This window comes from Chlorocebus sabaeus, chromosome 12 (assembly GCF_047675955.1).
Source record: "Chlorocebus sabaeus isolate Y175 chromosome 12, mChlSab1.0.hap1, whole genome shotgun sequence".
In the NCBI taxonomy this organism is placed as follows: Eukaryota; Metazoa; Chordata; class Mammalia; order Primates; family Cercopithecidae; genus Chlorocebus; species Chlorocebus sabaeus.
Window position 1 is genome coordinate 63236865 of NC_132915.1, and position 14350 is coordinate 63251214.

A 14350-nucleotide genomic window follows, 5' to 3' on the forward strand; every position below is an offset into this window, starting at 1 on the left:
TCTGAGTGTGAGACCCTGGTCGTAAGGGCTTCTGAGCATGAGCTAAGGTAACTCATATGGAGTCTGAGTGTGAGCACTGGTATCCCTTTTTAAGTCTGAGTGTGAGCCCCAAAGTGCCCTTGTAAGTCTAAGTGTGAACATCAGAATCCTAGTGTGAGTCTGAATGTGAGTTCTGAGATCCCAATAGGAATCTCAATGAGTCACAGGATTTCACGTGAGTCTGATGGAGTCACCAAGATCCTGGCATGAGTCTCTGTGTGAGCCCTAGGTTACCCACGGAGGTCTGACCCCCAAAGTCCCCATATGAATCTAAGTGTGAACCCAAAGGTCCTAGTGTGAATCTGAGTAAGCTCCAGGGTCCCCGTGTGAGTCAGTGTGATCCCCAGCTTGGAAGTGTGAATCTGACTATGAACCCCAGTGTCCTCAGTGAGTCCTTGAGTTCAAATGTGAGCCCCATGTTCCCCATGAGAGTCTGACTGTAACTCGGAGTCCCAGAATGTAGGAGTGTATATGTAACACTAGTTGTTCTGCCTGTAATACTTGGTGAATTTGTGTCTGTGTCACTGACACATGAATTGTGTCTTCGTGTGAGCCCCAGTGTGAGCCCGAGGACCCCAGTGAGATTCTGGGTGTGAGCTCTAGGTCTCAATGTAGATCTAAGCTAAAGGATAAGACCGTGAATCTAAGCATGAGCCTACACTCCCAGTGTGGGTCCCAGTGTGAGCAGAGTTCCAATGTGAGTCTACGTGGAAACTCCAGGACTGAAGTGTATCCCTGGATATGAGCCCCACAATGTAAGTGTGAGTCCATATGAATGTAAACCCCTAGACCCTAGAAGGAGTTGAAGTGTCCCAGTGTGCATCTGAGTATGAATTCCAGAGCCCCCAGAAGTCCTGTGCATGACCTTTAAACTCCTAGTCCTTGTGTAGGCTCATGGTCTCAGTTGGAGTATCAGCCCTGACAGTGTGAACCTCAGCTCCATCTCACCAGTGCTGACCAGGAGCCCCTGGCACCAGCTGAGAGGATTTGTGTGGGTTGTGACAGTGGAGACAGGGGGGCATAGTTTGAGACACCTAGGCCCTTCTAGCCCCCAAGTCATTGCTAGCCCTACATCCCTAGGAATATGCAATGGTTCAAGCCCCATTCCCACACGTGTAATGACACACCATCACACCCAGAGTTACATACACAAAAATACACCTGGTGTTGCAGACTCCTCGGACACACAGCAATTACAGATGCACAGACACACCCAGCATTTCAGACTCACCACCTCAGTGATCACAGCCACACAAACACCCCCAGTGACACAGACACAAATTCACCAAGTATTACAGGCAGAACAACTAGTGTTACAGATACACTCCTACAGCGGCATGCAGACACACACCCAGTGTTGCAGACAAGCTGCCAGGCACACAGACACACACAGACGCTTCTCAAAGAGACAGACTAGACATAAAGAGAAAGAAAATCCTGAATTTTCAACAAGGCGTGAAATAGTCCTGCCCGCCTGAAGCTACTGGAGGGGGGAGGGGGACAAGGGAGCCAGCGAGCTAACGGTGGAGAAGAGGCTCGGGAGAGAAGAGGAGCCGAGAGGGAGAGCTGTCCGTCTGGTGACCTCCCCACGGCCCAGCCCCCACGCACGCAGAGATACACTACTCGGAGCAACACAGGGACACCCAGGCTGGCTCACACTGAGCCGCACTGGAGGAGACACACACGATCAGACTCACAAAGAGACACTTGGGGATACACCATAGGCAGACTCACACAAGCCAGGAAGACTTACAAAGAGACACACTGGAGGAGACCCACTACATGGAGATACATCCAGGCGGACTCAAGAGAAAATCATGAGGAGGCTGACCGACACACACACACACATGCATACACACACACACGCACGCGCGCGCGCGGATTCACACGGACACACATGCACTGGCAGACGCGCAACCGTCCGTTCGTATCCCCGGGCGCTCTGAAGTCCAGATTTCTGCCCGAGAAAGAAGCCACCTTTGGGCGTGCAGAGGCCACTACGAACCTCCGAAGCCCAGGAATTTTTCCAGACCCCGCGTGTGCAGCTGAGGGGTGGGGAGAACGGGGACACTAGGACAAACCGCCGGAGCCACCTCCCTCTAGTCGACAGTCCGGCCCCACCACCACCACCACGCCCAACCCCCGGAGCGCCCGGACTTGGGGGGCCGCTTCTCCAGCGCCCCCGCCCCCGAGTTTGCAGGCAAAGTTTCTCGTGAACTTTCCTGTCGCCCTCGGCCGTAGGCCCACGGGTGTCCCCTCACTCTTCCCGCGCGCACGGTCTGTCAGTCAGTCCGGGCTCTGAGGGTCTGGCCGCGCGCACTCCGCCGCAGGGTACTCACCGCGCCCTCGGGCTACCCGGGCTTCGCGCTGCGCCTTCCGACCGCCCCCGGCAGCGAGCGAGGCAGGGAGCGCGAAGCTAGCACCGCCCGCCGGATCCCACCGCCGAGCCTCGCGCCGCGCCGGCTGGAGCCGCCGCCTCCGCTGCCGCCGCCGCCCGCTCTGCACCGGCTCTTCGGCGCTCGGCGGCTTTAACCCCCCCATCCTCCTCCCTCCCTCGCGGGCTCCCTCCCTCCTTCCCTCGCCCATGTGACCGCGGGCGCCCGCTCGGCCGCGCGCGCCCTCGCTCCCCTCCCCCTCTTGCCTTGTCTCTCCGCGGCCGCGCGCCACGACCCCTCCCCGCCACGGGCCCCGCGCGTCCCCGCCTTGGCACGCTCTCGCTCCTGGCACACGCGGCCCGCTCGCCCTGCGCGGGCCTGTGAGCCCCCACTCCCACTCGCCCGGCACTGGCACGCGCTCTGGCCCCCCGCTGGCATACTCGCCCACACTGGCACGCGTGGCCCCCTCGCGTTCACCCTTTCTCGGGCGCGCCCTCCAGACGGCTGTGGTCCCCGAGCTTCACGCGCAGCCCCGGCCGCGGGTCTCGCAAACGCGCGCGCGCACACACACACACACCCACTCCGCCCGCTCCCCTAGGGCGGCTGGGCGCGCACCCACCCCCGGGATAGCTCCTTCACACTCACTCTCCCTCTCAGCCTTGGCCAGGTCTCTCCTGCGCACACTCCCGCACGTTCAGGCCCTGACGGCCTCGCACCGACTCCCTGGCACACCCCGGGCCAACTCTCGGGGTCCTCCCTCCGGCGTCGCCGTGAGAGGAACGCGAGCCAGAACCCCCAACCCCCACTTTGGGCAGAAGAAGCCAGAAGAAGCCAGCCGGCTCCGCCCCTCCCCTATTACTACTGCCCCCCGCAACGACTCCCCTCCCGGTCACCCCCTCGCGCAGAGGAAAAGGGCTTCCTTGACCGGGAACGGACACAGCCGGGAGCCCAGGCTCATGCCTCCCATGTCTCCTATGACACCAACACCACTACTAGCGTGTTCCTCGTGCTCCGAGGACACACAACCGGGGGAGAAGCCTCCACTGGAATGAAGGGGTAGGGAGGGTGCACCCTCAATGCCGGGCACAGGCACACCCCTCGATAGGAGGCTTACTCCTTTCGCAGCCTGGGCCTCTGAGGGGCCGGGGTGTTCACTGCACTTGCCCCTGGGCCTCCGGTCTGGCTGCAACATAGGAGAGTAAGGTTAGACAACCTGACCAACTTCTGAGGCCACGTGAGAGCGCAATGGAGTGGCAATGGCAGAGGCAGAGACCGAGAAGGCCACCCTCGTCTCCACCCCTTGGATTTTTCACCTGACCCTTCACCCATAATCCTGGGCCCTGCCCCTCCGGGGAGCTGCTCTAGGGCTGAGGGCGAGGAGAAGGGAGGGAAATGTCTCGCTCTTTCCTCACATCCTACCCCAGTAGGCTGCCTAGAGCGCCCGGGCCCTTTCCCAACAAATGCCTCAGGGACTCCCACTGCAGAGGAAAATCCTTCTTCCCGCCACGGCCTGGGCTTTTCACTTTCACTTCCGTGGCCACAGAATCCCCTCTCTACAACTGGCAGGGGTCAGCATGGGCTGGAGCTCAGAGACGGCCAGCTAGGACTTCAGGACACACAGCAAACTAGCTGCGCCCCGCTGAGGGCCAGCGCACAGCCGCCCACCCAAGGTGTCCTATCCTCGGGCTCTCCGGGCCGCCGGCCTCCTGCTTCCCGGGCCGCAGACCAGGATTAGACTGAGGACGCGGGGAAGGAAGGGGGCGGTGCGACGGGATCTTGAGAGGAGCAGGACTTGCCCCTGCCCCTGCGGCGAAGCTCTAGGCCCTGGCAAGGTTCGGTACACCGGGGGCCGCTCCTCCCCAGAGGGCTGACCGGCCTGGGCGCTCTAATCCAGCAGGGGAGGGGCGAAAGGGGTGAAAATTGGCGAGTGGTTTGGGGAACGGACTTGACCTCCAGATGCTCCGGTGTCCCTGGCTCAGCCTCTTTCTGCCAGGTTGGGAGCAGTCGGGAATTCTGTCCCAGTCCAACGTCCCCCTCGTCCCCCTCGGCCCTCGGGGACGCAGAGGCTGCAGTATGCAGAGCCGCAGTCCACGGCTGTGGGGACAAGATCCGCACTGGGCGTCTGGAGCCCTGGAAGTGGACGTGTGGGTGTCAGAGGATAAAGGAAGGGAAGAGACGCACGTCGGACCTCTGTCCAGGCGTCAGGCCGGTCAGCAGCTCCTCCCGGCGCGGGACCCAGCGGCCTCGAGCGCTTCCCCGGGGCCGAAGCGACACCTGGCGGACGGTGCGGGACGTGCGTTCCCCTCTGGCTCCTGCTCTGCGCTGAGGCCTGGGCCACCTACTGAACACCGGGTGCTACCACCTCTCCACACCGCCGCCACCTGCCTCACAACCAATTTTCCTCCCCCCGGAGCTGGGTCAACAGACTAGTCGTGGTTTCCGCTCCTGCCGCCTCTGATGCCCTACCTAGCCAGTAGCCTTTGAGCTTGTAAGCCTCAGTGCTGAACCCTCCCCACCGCCTTGGGAGCAAAGTTGAGTTTCTTAGGTGGGGCTTCAAAGCCCTGCAGGATCTGGACCTGCCTCCTCTCCAGCTTTATTAAGCGCCCCTATTCCCGGCCTCCCCAGCTCTGCGCCAGCCCCCTTCTGTGTCATGTCACTTATGCTTAAGCCAAACCCCACTTCACTGACATCCTCTCCCCAACCCCACCTCCAAGAATTCACTGCCTTCCCAATCTTCACTATCTACCTTGCCCATGATGGAGTGGCTGGAAGTAATACCCCCAGGCCAGATGCCTTGTGCCCTGCACGTGATGGGGATCTCACATTTGGGCCTGGGGAAATTAGGGGAAGTTCCTGAGAGGCCTGGGGAAATTAGGGGAAGTTCCTGGTTGACTTGCAGTTCCTGGAGTTCTCTACCATGAAAGGGGCTCCATGGCCAGGATTTCTGACACCACCCTCCACCCTGGCAGGTGACCTAAACTTGGACCCCCCCACACACACACACCAAGGGGTCAATTGTGCCATCCCAAGCGTTTGGGCAAGCAAAGACCCTTCCTCATTCTTACTGACATGTCCCCAAGGAAGGAGAGCTCCCTCCTCATCTCCTATGGAGGATCTACCTTTCCAGTGCTCCTTTAGGAAACAGTGCTGGTTTCTAACTTGCTATACCATCAGAAAGTTTCTGCCTGGAGCGCACACCTGGCTCTCCAAAGTTACAAACACACACACTCTCACACACAGGCTCTCTGTATTACAAATGCCAAATACATGGTCACATAAAGTCACACACCCAATCTCAAACAGTAAAAGGTGTATACTCAACTTCACTATGGTACACTGAGAGTCAGGGTCCCCAGCTTAGACTAGGAACTAGAGATCCCAAAAGAGTAGGAGAGTCCCTGAGTCACACACACCATACCCACACATAGACACAGTTACACAGCCATGAACTCAGTCACACTGAGTGTCACACAGGCACACACAGAGTCACACACGCTCTCAATCACACTGGGGTTTGGCGGGTTGGGGCGGGCTCCAGGAGGCAGTTATGTAAACGCCCTCAAGCCCCCCCTCTCACTCCCCCTCACCCCGCCTGCTTCCTCACACAGTGCCAGCGCCCGGGGCGGCTTGGCCGGGACCCGGGAACAGCTCGGCCTCGCGGAGGCTCCAGGCGCCGAGAAACCCGATCCCACACAGCCCCGGGCCGCGCCAGGGAGGGGGGCCCAAAACCCCCCCACTCAGGGTCCAGCCCAGGCCCCTAGGGACGACTTACCCCTGCATCCAGAGACACCTCCCAGCACCCCCCTTAGATAGTACCTGGGGCCCACTCACAACATCCCCATCCTGCACACCCCCTTTTGGAATCCTATCATCTGGATGGCTGCCTGTGTGCCCTGACCCTTCCAACCTCCGGCACCAGAAAGGGCAAAGATTCTCTAAAGGTAGAGAATGAGGGAAACTAAGTATTCAACCTTGAATTACCCCCAGTTCCTGGAACTATCTCCTCTTCCCTTCTCACCAGGGCCCTCTAAATCCGCTGATAGAGAGGGGCTTTCATTCCTGTCCAGGTCCCCCTCAGATTTGCTGCCTATCGATTCCAATATATTCTGTCAGAATTCTAAATTATTCAGGTCCAAGTCTCCCCTCCCTCCCTTTGATATCCTTTCTTCTTCCTCCACTGGAAGTTCTAACTCCAGTCTAATCCCAGTTCCTCCTGCTTGCTAAAAAGAAATTTTGAGAGTAACCTGAGGAATCAGGAACAAAATCACCGAAAGGCAGAAAGATTAAGGCTCAGGAAACCCCTGGAAGTCAGGAGTCTAAGAAGAGGTGAGACAATGTCTGTTGTACACCCCCCAACATAACCCCCACCTCATTCTGCGCCTAGTCTCAATTTTTCACAATAGCTTTTGAGTGTCTGCTTGGGCTGCCCAGGCCCAGGCAGAAAGGGAATTTCCCCCTATGTTCTCTGTTAATGAACAAAACATTTCATGTTGAAATTCCTCCTCTGCCCCCAGCCCAGTGTCTCCAGGGCCCCGAAGCCTGACCAAGCAGGGACACCATTCGGAGGGGGGTAACAAAGTAGAGGGAAGCCCCCAGGGGAAGCATAATTTACACTAGGGGGCATCTTTTTAAAAAATAAATAATTAGGGTGACTTTTTTTTCACTTTTGGCTAAAATTATCCACTCCTGTGGCAGCTTCCCAGAAAGGGCGGCGGGAGGGCGGCCGGAGCTGTCCCAAGGCCCAGGACATGGCCCCCCTCCCCCGGGCGAGGAGCCTTCCTCAAGTTGTTTTCCTGGTTTCTTCCTCTTGGATGTTTTTTGATTATTAATCACATTTTCCATCCTCAGTCTCAGACCAGACCCCCTCCCCCCAGGGTCAGGGCTGGACAGAGGGAGGAGGAGCGGGCTCCGGGAAGACGACTTGGGGACAAGATGGGCAGTGACCCCTGGCCCTGGCTGACCTGAAGGACGCTGTCAGTGGCATGTCACAGATCATACCCTCACCATCCTGGCACACAGTAGGTGGCATCCTTAATCAATACAAGTGAAGTAAATGAATGAACAGGTGTCTAGTTTTCATAGCACCCAGCTGGCACTGAAAAATAAAGTCCGTAGTGCTGGTCCCCTTGTGCTGCAGAGAAACAGCCCAGAGAAAGAGAGTCATTTGCTTAGAGTCACACAGCAAGTTAGCGCCTTGGCCAGAGCAGGACCTCAAGAATGCTGATGGCTCCCCGCTTCCTCAGTCAGTCAATAAATATATATTGAGCACCTACAATATACCAGGCATTGATCTAAGTAGTGAACCAGACAAAAATCTCTGCCCTTGCAAGGACATAGAGCAACTAGAACTCCATACAATGCTAGTGCATGATAAGTTGGTACGACCACTTTGAAACACTATGTGACACTATCTACTAAAGCTGTGCATATATTTATTCTACGGCCTAGCAAGTCTGTTCCTAGATATATACCCAGGAGGAATGATCAAATATGTTTACCAAGAATGCTCATAGCAGCTTTACTCATGATAGCCCCAAACTGGAAACAATACAAATAGATAAACAGATCGTGATGTAAGTACAGCAATGGAAAACAACCAACTACAGCTACATACAACAATGTGGATAAATCTCACAGACAAAATGTTTAGCAAAGAGGAAAAAAGACACAAAGAGTACATAATGAATGATTTCATCTATATAAAGCTCAAGAATAGGCAAAACTAATTTATGGTGACAGAAATCAGAATTGTAGTTACTGTTGTTGGGGGAGAGTGGTACAAGTGTACAGTTGTCCCTTGATATCTGTGGGGGATTAGTTCCAGGACCCCCTGAGGATACCAGCTCTGAGGATGCTTAAGTCCCTTATATAATAAATGGCATAATATTTGCGTATGATCTAAGCACATCCCCATATCCACTTTAAATCAGCTCTAGATTGCTTGTAATATCTAATACAATGTAACTGTTATGAAAATAGTTGTTATACTATTTTTGTTTTTATTTGTATTGTTTTTTATTGTTGTATTTCTATTTTTATTTTTATTTTTTCCTAATGTCCTGGTTGGTTGAATCAGAGGATGCAGAACTCACAGATATGGAGGGTCAACAGTACACATGCATTAAAACTGTATACTGTAGGCCAGGTGCAGTGGCTCATGCCTGTAATCCCAGCACTTTGGGAGGACGAGGCAGGCGGATCATGAGGTCAGGAGATCGAGACCATCCTGGCTAACACGGTGAAACCCCATCTCTACTAAAAAAAAAAAAAAAAACCGCCAGGCGTACTGGTGGGTGCCTGTAGTCCCACTTACTCAGGAGGCTGAGGCAGGAGAATGGCATGAACCTGGGAGGCAGAGCTTGCAGTGAGCCAAGATCACGCCACTGCACTCCAGCCTGGTTGACATAGCCAGACTCCGTCTCAAAAAAAAAAAAAAAAAAAAAAAACGAAACAAAAAAAAACTGTGTACTGTATATATTTGTTCATGCAAAAGTCCCAAGTCTGGTTCCCCAGCCCCCTCAGGCAAGAGGTGTCAGCCTAAATGACACCTAAGAGAGGTCTATACTAGGCCCCTTTGTCCTCTCTCACAGTGCCATCCTCTTCTTCCTTATAGTAGTTAGTTTGATGTCTAATTATCTAGTTACTTCTGTGTTGCATGTGAGCTCCAATGAGGGCAGCCCTGTGGCCTCCACCTCCAGTCACGTAGAGTTGGGTCTGGCATAGAACAGGTGCGCTCAACGTTTGAAATAGATTTAAATAAATGTTGACTGAATGAATGATGCAAGCAAGTAAGTAGAACAACCTTGACCTGTGAGAAGTAAACTGCAGCTCCAGGGCACAGGGGTGGGAGCCTAGATGAATGGGTTGCAGCCTTGAGGGATGGGAAAGAGGTTTAGTGACCAGTGAGGTGGCAGAGACCGGAAGGCAGGCTGAGGCAACCTGAGTGGCTCAAACACCACAACCTGAAATGCCTTTGGGGCCAAGGCTGTCGAGGTATAGAAGGGCATAAAATAAGTCAGGAATATAAACACACTGGAGTTTTAGCAAGACCGTTGAGACTGCTGGGTAGAGGGTGGTGAGGATGGTGGAGGCTGGAGGTGGGCAGCCACAGAGAGGTATTTGCAGTGACCCATAAGAAAGAGATCTCCAGCCTGACGTGGGGCAAGGAGAGAGAGGATAGGGTTTGGGAAAGGGGCAGGACATCAGATTCATCTGCTTCATCTGCTCCCATGACCCCCAGAGGATCTCCCATGTCACCTTATATACAGAGAACGGGCTCCCTGTACACTTAGTCCTGTGTCTGCTCTCCAAAGCACCCTCGCCCTGGGTGATCCCAAAGTTTGGGCTAAGTGAGGAAAGAGAAGCAAGTGGGGAGAGAGGGAGCAGAGTATCCAGAAGAGGGACAGGGAGAGGCAGTGGGAGGTGGGGGCAGGGATAGGAAAAATGGAAAAACTTGGAGTCAGGGGACTGTGTATCAAAGGTGGGAGCATGTGCATACATTTGCAAATTCACAGATACAATTTTTCATTTTGCAAAAATTTGCATGAACAAATTCCCTGCTCAGAAGCACAAAGTCACTTCATGCTTCCCCACCCCAGTGGGCTCTGATCCCACCTACCCACCATTCCTCATGGAGGAGACAAAGGATTGTCCTCCCTAGTACCAACCCAGAGTCTGACATTGCTCTCTGCTGCTATAGAACTGGCTCCCAGATAATGGCTGGGATTTCCAGGAAGGCCTGAGGACCATGTGTCCCTAAGATTGGATCCCTCCCTTCGCCTCCCATGGCTCTATTTCCCGCCAGCCTGTGATTCCTTGAAGTAGGGGAGAGGGAAGAAAAAAGGCCCCAACTTTCCCCCAGAAACTCAACTGTGGTGATTGCGAAGGCAGATAAAAGTCAGAGATTTGGAAACTGAATGCCAGCGTTAACATGTCTGAGGGAAATAGAGGCAGAGGGAGACTCCAAGAGAAAAAACTGAATTAAATTCAGTTATCAGACATTTATTAATGCCTACTGTGTGCCAGGCCTAGAGGGAACATTGCATACAAAACTACAGATGACTCTCTTCTCTCTTGTTTTTGGCTTGAAAGACTGGGAGATGATGGTACCATTCACCGAGCTGGGGACAGAGAAGGGACTTGACATGTTCAGTTGGAGGGTCTGTGGTGTGACAGCTAGGTATGTAGCCCCTGTTCAACAGTTTCCAGCATCCTTTATGCCCGGCATGTGCTGGAGGCTTGGGCATTTAGAGTTTCAGACTAACCTGAGCATTATGATGGTGCTAGGGGATGATGAGATAGATCAGAGAACAGGGAACGCGTGTGATAAGAAAGGAAGAGGAGAGGAGGATTAAGACTAAAACTCTGGGAACCCATGATTAAAAGAGAGGAAAGGGGTGGTGATGCACACCTGTAATCACAGCAGTTTGAGAGGCCAAGGCTGGTGGATTACCTTGAGCTTGGGAGTCTGAGACCAGCCAGGGCAACATACTGAGACCCTGTCTCTACAAAAAATACAAAAATTAACTGAGTGTGGTAGTACACACCTGTAGTCCCAGCTACTTAGGAGGTTGAAGTGGCAGGATCACTTGAGCCCAGGAAGTAGAGGCTGCAACGAGCCATGATTGTGCCATTGCACTCCAGCCTGGGCAACAGACTGAGACTGTGTCTCAACAACAATAACAAAATTGGGGGTGGGGGGAGCAGTAAAAATAAATAAATAAAACAAAAATAAATCAATAAAAATAAAAATAAAGGGTCGGGCGTGATGGCTCACCCCTGTAATCCCAGCACTTTGGGAGGCTGAGGTGGATGGATCACCTGAGGCCGGGAGTTGGAGACCAGCCTGTCCAATATGGTGAAATGCCATCTCTACTAAAAATACAAAAATTAACCAGGTGTGGTGGTGGGTACCTGTAATGCCAGCTACTTGGGAAGCTAAGGCGGGGGAATCGCTTGAACCTGGGAGGCAGATGTTGCAGTGAGCAAAGATTGCACCACTGCACTCCAGCCTGAGTGACAGAGTAAGACTCTGCCTCCAAAAAACTAAAATAAATAAATAAAATAAAATAAAAATAAAACAGGAAAGATGAGGGACTTCCAGAAGACAGGGACGGTATAGTGGCCCTAGAGATAGAAGAATCAGGATTGCATGAGGCCAGAAAGCAGCCTGGGAGGACCAAGGAAGAGCTCAGGTCTTTAGCAGCTGGGAGTGGGGTGGGGCCAAGGGGACAAAGCTAGGGGTACGGAACAGGCTGGTGTAGACTCCTCCACAGGGGCCTGTGAGTAGAGTGTAGACCCCTCCTTCCCCAGCCTTCCTGCTGTTCCCTGGAGCCCTGCTTGGGTTGGGGTCCTCTCTCAGCCAGGCAGAAGAATCAAAAAGCTCCTCCCAGGCCCGTAGACTTCCATCCCTGAGCCCCTGGTTTTTGGTCTTCCCAAGAGAGTTCTGAGCCTTCCTCAGGCTCAGGAGCATGCAATGGTTGGGGAACCCTGGGGACCCTGGGGGTAATTGAAACCAGGGCTAAGACATTAGAAACCATAACGCTGACTCCACGGCTCCCTCAGGATAGCTCCTGGTTTTCTTCTCACCCCGATCCTCCCTGCCACTGACAGCTCAGCTCTCCCAGGCCCCCAGCAGCTGGGCTGCTGACCCTCCTCCTCAAACCAACTAGAAGGGGCCTCCAACCAGAAGGCACCCAAAACCAGCCCTCTGGGACCTCTTCTCTGTGCTCAGAAAAGCTTACTGTATACCAGGCTAACCTCTTCATATTGAGGCATCCCAAATTCTAGTCTTAACAATCCCTTTTGCAGAACCTAGTAGGTTGAAGTTAGACAATGGGAACAATTTTGCAACAGTGAAAAAGAAAGGGAGGAGGTAGATGTGGGGCAGGAGGGCCCGTCAACTAGCACGTGCTCAATAAATATGTGGAGAAAAATAGATCTCAAAGCCTGAACCCCACCAGAGGGAGGTGTTGGCTGGCCAGATCTATAGCAGGGGCAGTACAGGCTACACACCAGGGTAGCAGGAAGTGAGAAGGTCAGATAAGGAATTCTGTGGCCTGGAATCTCTCTCCTTGCTTGGATGTCTCTCTTTCTCTATGTTGAAGTCCTTGTCTCTTGCCAAAAGGACCAGAAGCTGCACTTTTGTAAGACTGATGGGAAGGCCCTCCCCCTGCACACCTGTCCGGAGATTTCAGGATTCCTAGATTCCCCGAGTGCTGGTGTGGAGATTTGAGCCTGCCTCTGTCTCTATGTCTATCTCTCTCCCTGGCTTTTCAGTTAGAGACAGAGGGGTTCAAATACGTACTCTACGACCTACTGGCTTTGTGGCCTTGAAAAGTGACTTAATGTCTCAATTACCTCAGAAGTAAAATGGGATCATAACAGTGCCTATTTCCTAGGACTGTGGTGGAGATTAAGTTAAATAAGATAATCCAGTCAAGCGCTTAGCGCTAGCCCTGGCAGGTGCTAAAGCCCCCTTCATCTGCTGACTTTGGCTTCCTCCCAGTCGATGTCTATGTCTCCTCTGTCACGGCCTTTCTCCCCATCTCTCTATCAACATCATCCTCTGTCTCTGTCTTTTACTGTCTTTCTCTTGATCTCTTTGGCTCTCCCTGTATCTGGCCCTGCCTGCATGACCCTGCTCCAACCCTCTGGCACAACTGGCCTAGGTGAGGTAGGGTAGGGGTGTCCAGGAAGGTAAATTCAAATATGGCATTCAGGGCAGCAAGGTCATGCCTGAGCCTGAACATAGGTGAACCACAATCGTTGGGGTGAGTACTTCTGTCTATGGACTGGGCAGGAGAGCTGGGGGCTCACTCTGGCAACCCTCTTGGAGGAGGTGGGGCTTGTCCTGACTGCTCTGGCTGCCCCCACACCTGGACCCAGGCCTGATCCCTATAACTAGTGCCTGCCTGGAGGTGAGGCAACCTGCCCAAAGGCCAGAACTGAAAGGGGTAGCCCTCTACCTCCACACAGGGTTACTTACCTGCCCTCAAAACATTCTGGCCCACCCTTATCCCAAGTTCTGCTCTAAGCCTCCCATACCCCATCCCAAACCCTGTATGGAAGCACATTGCCTCCATAGATCTAGTTTCTCTTGTCTCTGGCTCTCCCTATGTCTGTCTCTATCTCTGTGTCTCTGTCTTCTCAATCTCAATCTATGACTTTGGCAACTGCATAAGCCTTGCACCCCTAAGCTAAGACCACCAGGGATAGGAAACTGCAGGGGTCGAAGGGTCTGTGTTCTTCACCTGGTCCAAAAAGCTCCTTCTTGGTGGTGGTGGTGGTGGGGCGCACACAAGAAATCCAGATGTCATTTCCATGTCACTGTGGACCTGTGAAGGCAGAGGGCATGGAGTAGGATAGGTGCTCATCAAATATAAACCAAATGAAGGAGGGACAAACAGAGGACTCCAAACAAAGAACTGAATGGCTGAGGCTGTAGCAGGCAGGAACATGGAGAGACTATGGAAAGGCTGCTGCTCAACTTTGTGGTTCAGCAAGGAGTCTTCTTTGGGGGTCAGGATTGGTCTCGACTAGCCCTAGATGCCACCACATGTGGGCCCTGGCCAGCCCCTTCACATCAACTCTTGGGCAGAGGGCCAGATGGGTGGGCCACTAAGACTCCCCCCTCACTTCCCTACTCCCAAGACATCATTGCCTCAAGGTGCCCACCAGCTTCAAGCAGAGTGCTGGGAATACAGAGCCAGAGAGGGAGAAACTCTGGGCAGGGGCACACGGCAGGCAGAAGCTGAGGCAGGAGTCTGGTGTCCTGGTAGCCAGTCTGGGCCTGTCATGAGGATCCTACGCCAGTACTGTGATGGGGGCCAGACCCGAAACAGGATTTTATGTGGGGAGAGAAGCCAGGAATCCGCGAACATGTGGGCAGCTGGGCAAGGGGCAGAACGTTCCATCAGGTAAGGACAGAATGTGCA

The 14350-nt window shown here is 53.8% G+C and overlaps 1 protein-coding gene across 8 annotated transcripts in view; it reads right to left on the reverse strand.

The window, feature by feature from the left end:
• The window catches only part of CNTFR (ciliary neurotrophic factor receptor), a 49375-nt gene extending 35479 nt beyond the window's left edge, over positions 1-13896 (reverse strand). For 3 of the 8 annotated variants that reach the window (XM_007968952.3, XM_007968946.3, XM_037998315.2), the window contains exon 1: positions 2379-2546. The gene's annotated coding sequence lies outside the window, so the exon portion shown is untranslated. Of the gene's footprint in view, positions 1-2378; positions 2548-2854; positions 2961-3059; positions 3161-13666 lie in introns of those variants that run through there. The other 5 variants (XM_007968949.3, XM_007968948.3, XM_007968953.3 and 2 more) reach the window with 5 other exon arrangements.
• Positions 13897-14350: the final 454 nt, after the last annotated feature.